This window comes from Mytilus galloprovincialis, chromosome 9 (genome assembly GCF_965363235.1).
Source record: "Mytilus galloprovincialis chromosome 9, xbMytGall1.hap1.1, whole genome shotgun sequence".
NCBI classification, from domain to species: domain Eukaryota; kingdom Metazoa; phylum Mollusca; class Bivalvia; order Mytilida; family Mytilidae; genus Mytilus; species Mytilus galloprovincialis.
The window spans coordinates 4,853,595-4,863,431 of NC_134846.1; positions in this window are offsets into that span (position 1 = coordinate 4,853,595).

Below are 9,837 nucleotides of genomic sequence, written 5' to 3' on the forward strand. Positions count from 1 at the left end.
ACATAGTATTACATATTTAAATCATAGTTTCCCATGTACATAGATTCTTCGGTTAAAGATTTATCGTGATTGTATCTACACATTACATTTCAGAATACACAGACTTGGTATACACTCTGATCGTTGGCCGTTTATCGACCAATTATAACATGAAATTCAGAATAAAATCAATCGGAAGAAAACAAAAAAGATTTCATGTGTAAAATCAGTGCATCACTTATATCAACATTCAGTATTTTTTGGAAAACACCAGCCTACATGTTTTGATTAATAAATATGACTTATGTTCTAAATAGTATAAATAGTCCTAACAATTAGTAATGCTAGCTTTCTATCCCGAGGTTTCAAGGCATTGCATAAATAGATTTCAAATGCATGATTTAGAAAATAAAAAAAACTTAACTGGATGTTGCAGTGCTCTTTTACAAACAAAAGGTGTTACGTAAGGAAAGAGGTTTGAGAACTATCACACGGGTCATAACTGAAATGAAGCTCTTATTTACCTAGAGCATGCTATGTCACTTAACTTTTTCAGATGGACAAGTGTGCTTGTAATTTTTTAGGTGAAAACGCAGCCATTTTCGTCAAAAGGGTCCACATGAACCTCAAACAGTTATGCAAGTGACTATATTATACCTATACACATAAACTGTTGTTCGTAATAGCAAGTAAAAGTCCAATAAACGAATGAAACATGTAATGTTTCATGTAAATTATTCACAATAAACCATATATGTATGGGTTTATATTGTATTTACTAACCATTAAACGATCATATGTGTGGAAATTAACTCAAGCCATTTACACACAACAGTCTACAACAAAACGGGAGAGCACTTTTGATCTGGTTCATTTGATCATGATGAATACAGAGAGATCTACTTGGACAGCTAGTACTACTTCGAAATCAACAAAGACCGAAGATCACCCTGAAGACATAAACTGTGGCATATTTTGCATAGGTCAGTGTATTTCGAAATATCAAAATATACAAAAAAAAAATCATGAAATAAGTGTTCTTTGGAAGTATCCAAATCAAGGGGAAAACGAAACAAATAAATCAAAGTATACTTCAAAAAGAAGGACAAAAACACTTATATTTAAAACGAAGACCAACACAAACCGCACCATCTAACAAAACAAAATGAAGCAATATAAAAATATCTTACAATAATATTGAAGTTATAATTATCGAAAAGGAGATAAATATCAAAGAATCATTAAAAACTTTTTAAGTCTAAGAAAAGATGACAAACTGCATTTAAGGGGGTTCGCGGGTCTAAATCATTTATATAGGATTTCTCTATATTTTTCTATAAATGAACTTTATCTTATAGTTAATAGAAAAATAAAATAAAAAAGTGGGGTCACCGTTCATTTGCGCTCACAATCTGCCTTCGAAAGAAGCATATATTTTTGTAAAGGTGGTTTTTTTTTCTGTTGAAGTAATAGGAGAAATAAAGGCAATATCGAAATAAAAAAAAGAAATTTATTACAAAAATCGCTAAAATTTTACAATAATTTAGTTTAAGTACAGCTTATATGGAAATTATATTAAAAAAGATAGGTCACCGATGAGTTGAAAAAGATATTTCAATTTTAGAGCCAAAAAATGGCATTTTTCCACCAAAGGGAGATAATTTGGAACTTTTTCAATGATGTATACATTTTGAAAGTCATCTGGGGCCAACACGAATTGATTGTTTTGAATGATTTTTGTACCATATGATAAAGTAACAACTACAAAAGGAAATAAATAAAATTTGTAATGAAAAACAAATGTTTGATTTTTTTCTTAAATTTTTATACCCTCGAGCCTCCTTAAACGTAACAAATAACGGAAAGAATAGTCCGCATACTTGTAATCAAAACTGGGGTGTTTCCATGTGTTCCTAACGGTTAGGCAGATAATTTTTCACAGATGGCATAAAAATTCAAAACCATACCTCTAACGAAAAGTATCTTTAAAAATGGACACATCACGATCAGTGCTGACGGCTGTACGATGGCTTATATTGCCTACATCAATTTCCTTTGAACACGTTCAACTCTGGTGGCTAATTTCATCGACAATCATACCATGTCGAATATTCAATTCTGATAAGAAAAATGCGATTTCAAGAAACTGTTTTTTAAACCATTAAAGTGCGAGGTTTGGCATACCACAAAACCAGGTTCAACCCACCACTTTTATTCCCCTTTAAAAGTGTCCTGTACCAAGTCAGGAAGATGTCCATTGTTATGTTATTGTTCGTTTCTGTGTGTGTTGCATTTTAACGTTGAGTCGTTTGTGTTTTCTCTTATTTTTGAGATATTGAGATCAGACGTGGCACTGTACTTGTCTATCCCAAATTCATGTATTTGGTTTTCATGTTATATTTGTTATTCTCGTGGTGTTTTATCTGATGCTTGGTCCGTTTTGGTGTTATGTCGTTGTTCTCCTCTTATATTTAATGCGTTTCCCTCGGTTTTAGTTTGTTACCCCGATTTTGTTTTTTGTCCCTGGATTTATGAGTTTTGAACAGCGGTATACTACTGTTGCCTTTATTTTTTAGAAGAACTTTTATAATCAGTTCCATTGTAGATATATCCAGATTGTGCTTAGGCAGAACAGCTTTGTTCAGAAATTGTTATAAATGCGTCATGAAAATTGTTCTACAAACTGTTCTATAACAGTTCTTCTGACACCGTCTGATAACGTTAGAACTGATCCATGTATTGTCTTTGTTTTACTGTTATAGTAAATCTACAAATAAAGATTGCTAGCGGTTCGAATTACAAGTCTTTCAAAGAAAAATGTATTGTAAGTTTAATTATTTTACAGTACTAGGTATATTTTCCTCTTGCGTTATCATGTTGGTGCTATTGGTGAGTGTGTTAAACAACATAAAACAATGGCAAGTAAACGATATTTTAAAACTCTTATTTTTATTGCTCAATTCAGTTTTAAATTCAAAAGTATGTAGTTTCACACATATGAATATTTCGGTTTTATATTACCCAGTCATTATATTTTTTTAATTAAATGTAAATAGAAATCTAAACACACTTTTTGTTTCGAAAAAAAACCCGATTAGTTTTGTATATAAAACTTATTGACCATTTTTATTCACCCGTTCAGGATACGTATTTCGATATACTGTTATCCGTTCAAATAACAATAGTAACAACTTTTTTTACTATTTACAACATTTTACAAAAGATAAACTTAAAAAGTATACTTATCATAAAGCAGTCACTACATGTAAACATGTATCAATAGAGCACATAGTAACAATAATTATGATGCTATTTGACAGATAAAACGTGTTCACGTTCATAAATGGTTTGAAATATTATTCGTGAATATGTAAAACACAGTATTAAGACTAAAACCAGTCCATGTAAACTAATTGAACACAAAAGTCAAACATTAGTTTAACAACAATTTGATCCCTATTTTTCTGAAAAGCCTATATTTTAAAAATCACGATTATGGCATTTGTTTTCCTTTGATTCGTTTATAGCATTTAATTTTGTCAGTTTGTAGGAACTTTCCCTATTTGCGTTTGCTAGAATTTTAGTAGTTCTGTGATATTTTTTTGAATATTTTGCACAATGGTTAACATACATGATTCCTATGCTTTTTTTGGTTTACTTTTAATCACAGTTGCTGCCCTTTCAATTAACTGAAAATATTCTTCGATTTCATATTGAATAACTTTAAAGGTACAATGAACTTTTATAGCTTGTTGTTTTAGTTGGGAATTTTCTCATTTACAATGCTTGTTCATTAAAACGATGTTTAAATATGTTAAATAGGAATGTTGCTCGATAGTTATCAAAGGTACCAGGATTATAATTCAGTACACCAGACGCGCGTTTCTTCTACATAAGACTCATCAGTGACGCTCATATCAAAATAGTTATAAAGCCGAACAGGTACAAAGTTGAAGAGCATTGAGGATCCAAAATTCCAAAAAGTTGTGCCAAATACGGCTAAGGTAATCTATTCCTGGGATAAGAAAATCCTTAGTTTTACGATAAATTCAAAGTTTTGTATACAGGAAATTTATAAAAATGACCACATAATTGATATTCATGTCAAAACCGAAGTGCTGACTAATGGGCTGGTGATACCCTCGGGGACGAAACGTCCACCAGCAGTGGCATCGACCCAGTGGTGTAAATAGTTATCAAAGGTACCAGGATTATAATTTAGTACGCCAGACGCGCGTTTCGTCTATATAAGACTCATCAGTGACGCTCATATCAAAATAGTTATAAAGCCAAACAGGTACCTGTTTACCTAAATCCCTGGAATTAAAAAGCTGTATTCCACAATCAACATTTGTCGATGGTGCGTTTTAAACCAATATCTTTAGTGATGAAGCAAGACCATATTCGAAAACTAACCTACCTACAGATAGGCAACCTTTTGTGTCAGGTTACCAACCACTAGACTATTATAATGACAAGACAAAGGAACAGAACGTGGAAAAAATTGACATCGACGAAAGTGCAAAAATATTAAGATCCTATATATGGTAAATCGATTGAAAACATTAAAGTAGACTCAAAACTTAACTCCACTAAGAAAATGAGGTTTTCATTTAGATTTCGTTCGTCAAATCAATGTCGTCAAAACACATCCTATGCAGAGACTGTGATCAGTCATGAAAAATTATAAATACCGACAAAGTTTGCCAGTTCGAAAAGGGGAATTTACAATGTCAGGCGGCAGGGGGTTGAGTATTGCGGGCACACACCGTTCACGCGAGATAGAAACGTCTTAAACAAAAGACGAACATTCTCCTGACATTTTCATGCACAACATTGATACAGGTGAAGACACAGGCCGTGTTTACATTGACCTCATCCTGCTTCAAGGTACTACGTTCCATGTAATAGCTGATAGTCATACGCTTTCGGTATATGTGGAACAAACCGAATATTGAATCGGGACCAGTCTATATTGACCTAACCTCGATTTTGTGTAAGTGTAATTCACACGTAAACTAATTATAATGACGGTCCCTTTAATAAAACTCAATGTTTACATGTAGTTTAAATCATGTTTGTCTACATGCAGTCAATAGTCAGTGTAGGTCATGTGTGGGTATACACAAAACATGGTATTTCGAACATATTTTAACAATGCATATTTAAAGAAGAAACTTTTTTTTAATAAAATTGATACTCAAAACAATTATTAATAAAGTTTTTTAACGAATTATTTGTCTAAACTAGAAATATTGCTTTGTTATAAAAAAAACAACGTTAGGTAGCTTTATTAACCCCTGATCAACACTCAAAGCATCATCATTGACAAACAGCAAAATATATAATTCATTTGAAATGTCTTCTCGGATCGACTGGAAATGCACAGAAATATTGACAGTGGCCTTTAATCAATTAAAGATTCACTTATTATCTTAAATGTTTTACTAAAAAAAAATCCATAGATTGTATGGTTTGGCGTACATGTAGTTTTATTAACAATCGACAGTAATCCAGTCATTTTTGCTGCACTGGGATATTTGACATAGTAATCTGGAATGTGTTGATTTCGGATTTTTTTTTAAAGATGGAATTGCATTCCAATAGGTTAAAAGTATCCTGCATGGTATAATTTGGTTATTGATCTTGGTTCAAACTCGTGACCGTTATTTTCAAGCAGAACTAATGAATTGACAAAAGCTTAAATATGTTTCGCCAAATAATAAACTCGCTATTATAAATATCTTTTTATACAACTTTTAAATCAGCTCAATGCTGCTTCGTAAAACTCTGTTATCACGCCGCTGCAGTCTACGTTTTTCTGGCGAAATCAGTGGCGGAACCAATAGGACGATCAATACGTATACATTTGAATAGAGGCATTTGATAATGTGAAACCTATGTGAATAACATTAAACTAATTGTTAAAATGTGTACTCTACATGACGTTTGGTGTAAATACAACCACAGATAAAAAAAAATATTACTGCTGAACATCCACTAAAAAAAAAATGCAAAATGAAGAGGAATTCATTTTTATGACAATTAAAAGAAAAACCATGATACTAGAATTTCGAAATTAAGCAAGAAAGATTTGACGACTGACAGTACCAACTACTGACGACAAATATGATATGCTAAATCCTGCCAGAATGCCAACAACTTATCATCAGCCATTATTTACTGAATCCAATGAGCGTAATGGTCTTCCAGTGCATTATCAGTTGACATCGTCTCTTGCTTTTTAAAACAGGTGTAGCACTCTAGCATCCGAACGTTCAATAGAAAGTAGAGGATTGGAAATTAGAAACAATAAAGAAAACAAATTAGTCTCCAAACCAATTGTCTAAATCCTTTTTGAATCCTAGAAAAACCATTAAAGAAAAGAAAATCGTTAACTTTATATAAGCTTTGGATTTCAAATATTTTGGCCACGTGCATCACTGAAGAGACATGTATTGTCGAAATGCGCATCTGGTGCAAGAAAATTGGTACCATTAATTTTATTTTAACATGTAGCCTTATTAATGCAAAAATGTTGAATTTGACTCCTTTTTTATTCACTGTGAAATCTAAAAACGTATCATCGTTCAGTTGAAGAAATGACTTCACTTTAATGTTAAATTTACTAATGTAAAAAACTTAGATTGCTGATTTTCCCGTCACTAATTTAGATATTAGGAAAACCATTGGATATTTTCAAATAGTCTTATTACAACATCGACAAGTAAAAGCATTATTCTGGGTTGTTCCTATTTGTGTGTAAACTGAATTATGACAGTACTATTATCAAAATATGCGTGGTTTTCCAATACACATGTTTAGTATAATGAATTGAATAATAACATGAATAATTATATTGTTATCACTGATAAGGGCTCTTGTGATGGTTGTGTTGATCAGGGCAGTTCAAATATATATATATGACTAGACAAAAACGGCGCGAGCGCAGATTTAAGACTCCTTGGCATTTTCTGGGTGACACACAGCTTGAGTTCGTGTTTCTTAGACTTTGTAATGCACTGATGCATTATGTTGATTCTTTTCATTAGTCTGTCCTTCTTCTTCCAAATGAGTTTGAATTCAAATTAGAAGCTTATGTCTCCGTGTGACGCAGATGCTCCGAGTATGGAGAAATTAATTATAGAAGAAAACGACAAACTAGAACACAAATGATAAAAAAATTCTCAGTAATGCTAGTTAGTAGTATTTTCTTTTCTTTTTTTCGAAAGGTGCAAGTCAAGCCTCTTCACATGAGGGGAATAAATAAAAGAAGATAATCTACACCCATGTATTGATTGCAATCATTTCTACGGTGTTCTGAATTCGTACTATTTTGTTTGAATCATTTCTACTGTGTTCTGAATTCGTACTATTTTGTTTGAAGGGTGCCAGTTCTGTCTACGTATGACATTGGTGCTCCGAGAATGGAGAAAGAAACAAACAAACAGTCAAATGATTTAACACAATTCAGCGAGTTAGTTACATTTCTTAATTTTTCATGTTGCGAGTTCAATAAAGTGATGAAAGCTGTTATGATAAGTGAATGCTTTTGAGTAGTGCGATTTGATTGTCGTCTGAGTTGTCATAAATTCAAAACAAATTAAAAACACAAAAGACATATCAACACAAGTGAACATACACCGAACGAATGACTTTAATATACCACACAATGTAAATACAAAATCCATAAAATAATTGTTATATGTTAAACAATTTCCGAAAGGCAACCATAACCTTGCTAGTACATGTATAGATGTGAACAGGATGGTATTCATTGATGTTTCATTACTTTATTTTGTTTTGTTTCTATAAAATTATGTTTATTTCTATATTTCATAATTACATGTTCATGAAATTGTATTTTAATTGCTTTTACAAATGTAAGTGCATTAGAGAAACAAAAAAACGCAAAATTGTTTGAAAGTTTTTTGACAGATTCCTGTCTAAACGTGTTTGATAAGCTTTTGTCGATTGTTATTACTTCATATATCATGTTCATTTTTCATGAAATTTCTGCTTTACTTATTTATCGTGTCGATTACAGAGTAAAATATCATTAAATTTCAAAATTATACTGTTTCGTTGAACTTCAAAGTAAACGAAAACAACAATCGCAAATTAACGAAGGCAGAAGACAAATATCAAGTCCGTGCACAAATAATCTAATCGATATGAATGACTGTTTATCTGTGGCGTGTTGACCTGCTGGAAGAGCCAAGAATGATTGTGTTACCTTATATTCAGTTAAAGGTGAAGTGCATTGTCTGTACCGAGATGTAATTGTCAATGTTTGATCTTTTATCTTTTCGTACCAATGTCATTTCTACGTGTACGCCTGAACCTTGGCAAGGGGTCCAAACTGGTCCATGTCAAACAATTGCTGGTAGTGGATTATTAGAGATAGGGAGCGAAGCCCCCAGAAGCTAACGAGTTATCGGGAATGGATACCATTACTGTCATCAATATCTCTTCAGTAGCACCATACTTTAGAATTTTAATGGTTTATTTGTTATGTTAAATTATTCATTTTGTTAATTTGAAATATAATGGTCATTGGATTCAGAGAAAAGGTCAAAACCAGTAACTTTAAAATATGTGGGGGTAAAAGACTCGACCAACAAAAAAAACCCTTTTTATGTCCAAATTTCGTAAATGAACATGTAATAAATAATCTACAGAGATGTTCAAGTGCAATATTCTATATCGTAAGGGGTTCTGTGGAACGCTGTGTTTGTTGTCTGGGATTTCTCCTACAAAAGGGAATCTATTTATCATTCCATTACAGAAATTTGAAAAGTCAAACATTTTCTTTAGATATTTTTTCTTGATCTGGAATATTCAGTAGTTTTGGCCCAAGTTTCATAAAAATGTATGAAGGTTGATGCATTTATAATTTATAAAAAGCATCGTCTGTCAGTATAAAACTGAAAAATGAATAAACAAATTTACTTTCAAAAATTTGCTTCAGACAAAAGTTATGAAAAAATGCTTGTATTCTGCTGAAGTGTCATTTTTTTTTAAATCGATGATTTTTCGACAAAGAAATTGTTGTGTACATTTTTTTAACCCAATTCTACTAGTTAGTACCTGTTAGTTTTTTTCGTAAAACACGGGAAAACTGACTTAAATATTATACCCTCAGTCAGTTACTCTTTTGACCATAAGCAATATCTGTTCAACTTCCGGAAAAGTTTACAAAGGTTTGAAAAAGTTATTGTTATTTAAAGAACAAAGTTTCTCAACATACTGAACCTAGAAATTGACACCACCGACGAAATTTAGGATCGTTATGTCTCGCTTTGGCGTCAGAAATATGTCACATGGTCGTCAAAACTGTAAACTGTAAACTGATAAACGAATCTCAGCAGATAATGAATTGATTTAAACAAAAGGGAAGTGAGTATAAAACTCACAGAAGATTCAGACTTGACAGAACATGAACAAATATATATGATACATTTGACTGAAAAGTGAATTTCGTCAATTTGATCCACAATTTCAAGCCAACGAAGAAAGAATATTAAACGCTGAAATGCTTTTAACAAGTTCTTTTATTTTCTTCAGATAACAATTAGTTTTTTGATCAAAATCCAAGTGTACGCCCGAGCGTTTTGACGTAAACGTAGCTACGCGCCTGCGTACATTTTTGAAGCAAAACAATATGCAGGATTGAAATCACAAAGTGTTCCTTCATCGGAATGTGCTTTTCCTTAAGTCCATAAATTCGGTCTAACTATTTGTGTTGTCCACCCAGTTAGACGTGCCCGTGTTTTTGGTGATGTGGTACATTTCAATAAACTTAATCTGTCACAATGTGTGACTGGCAGATTATTTAGTCATGAAGTATCATTAAGC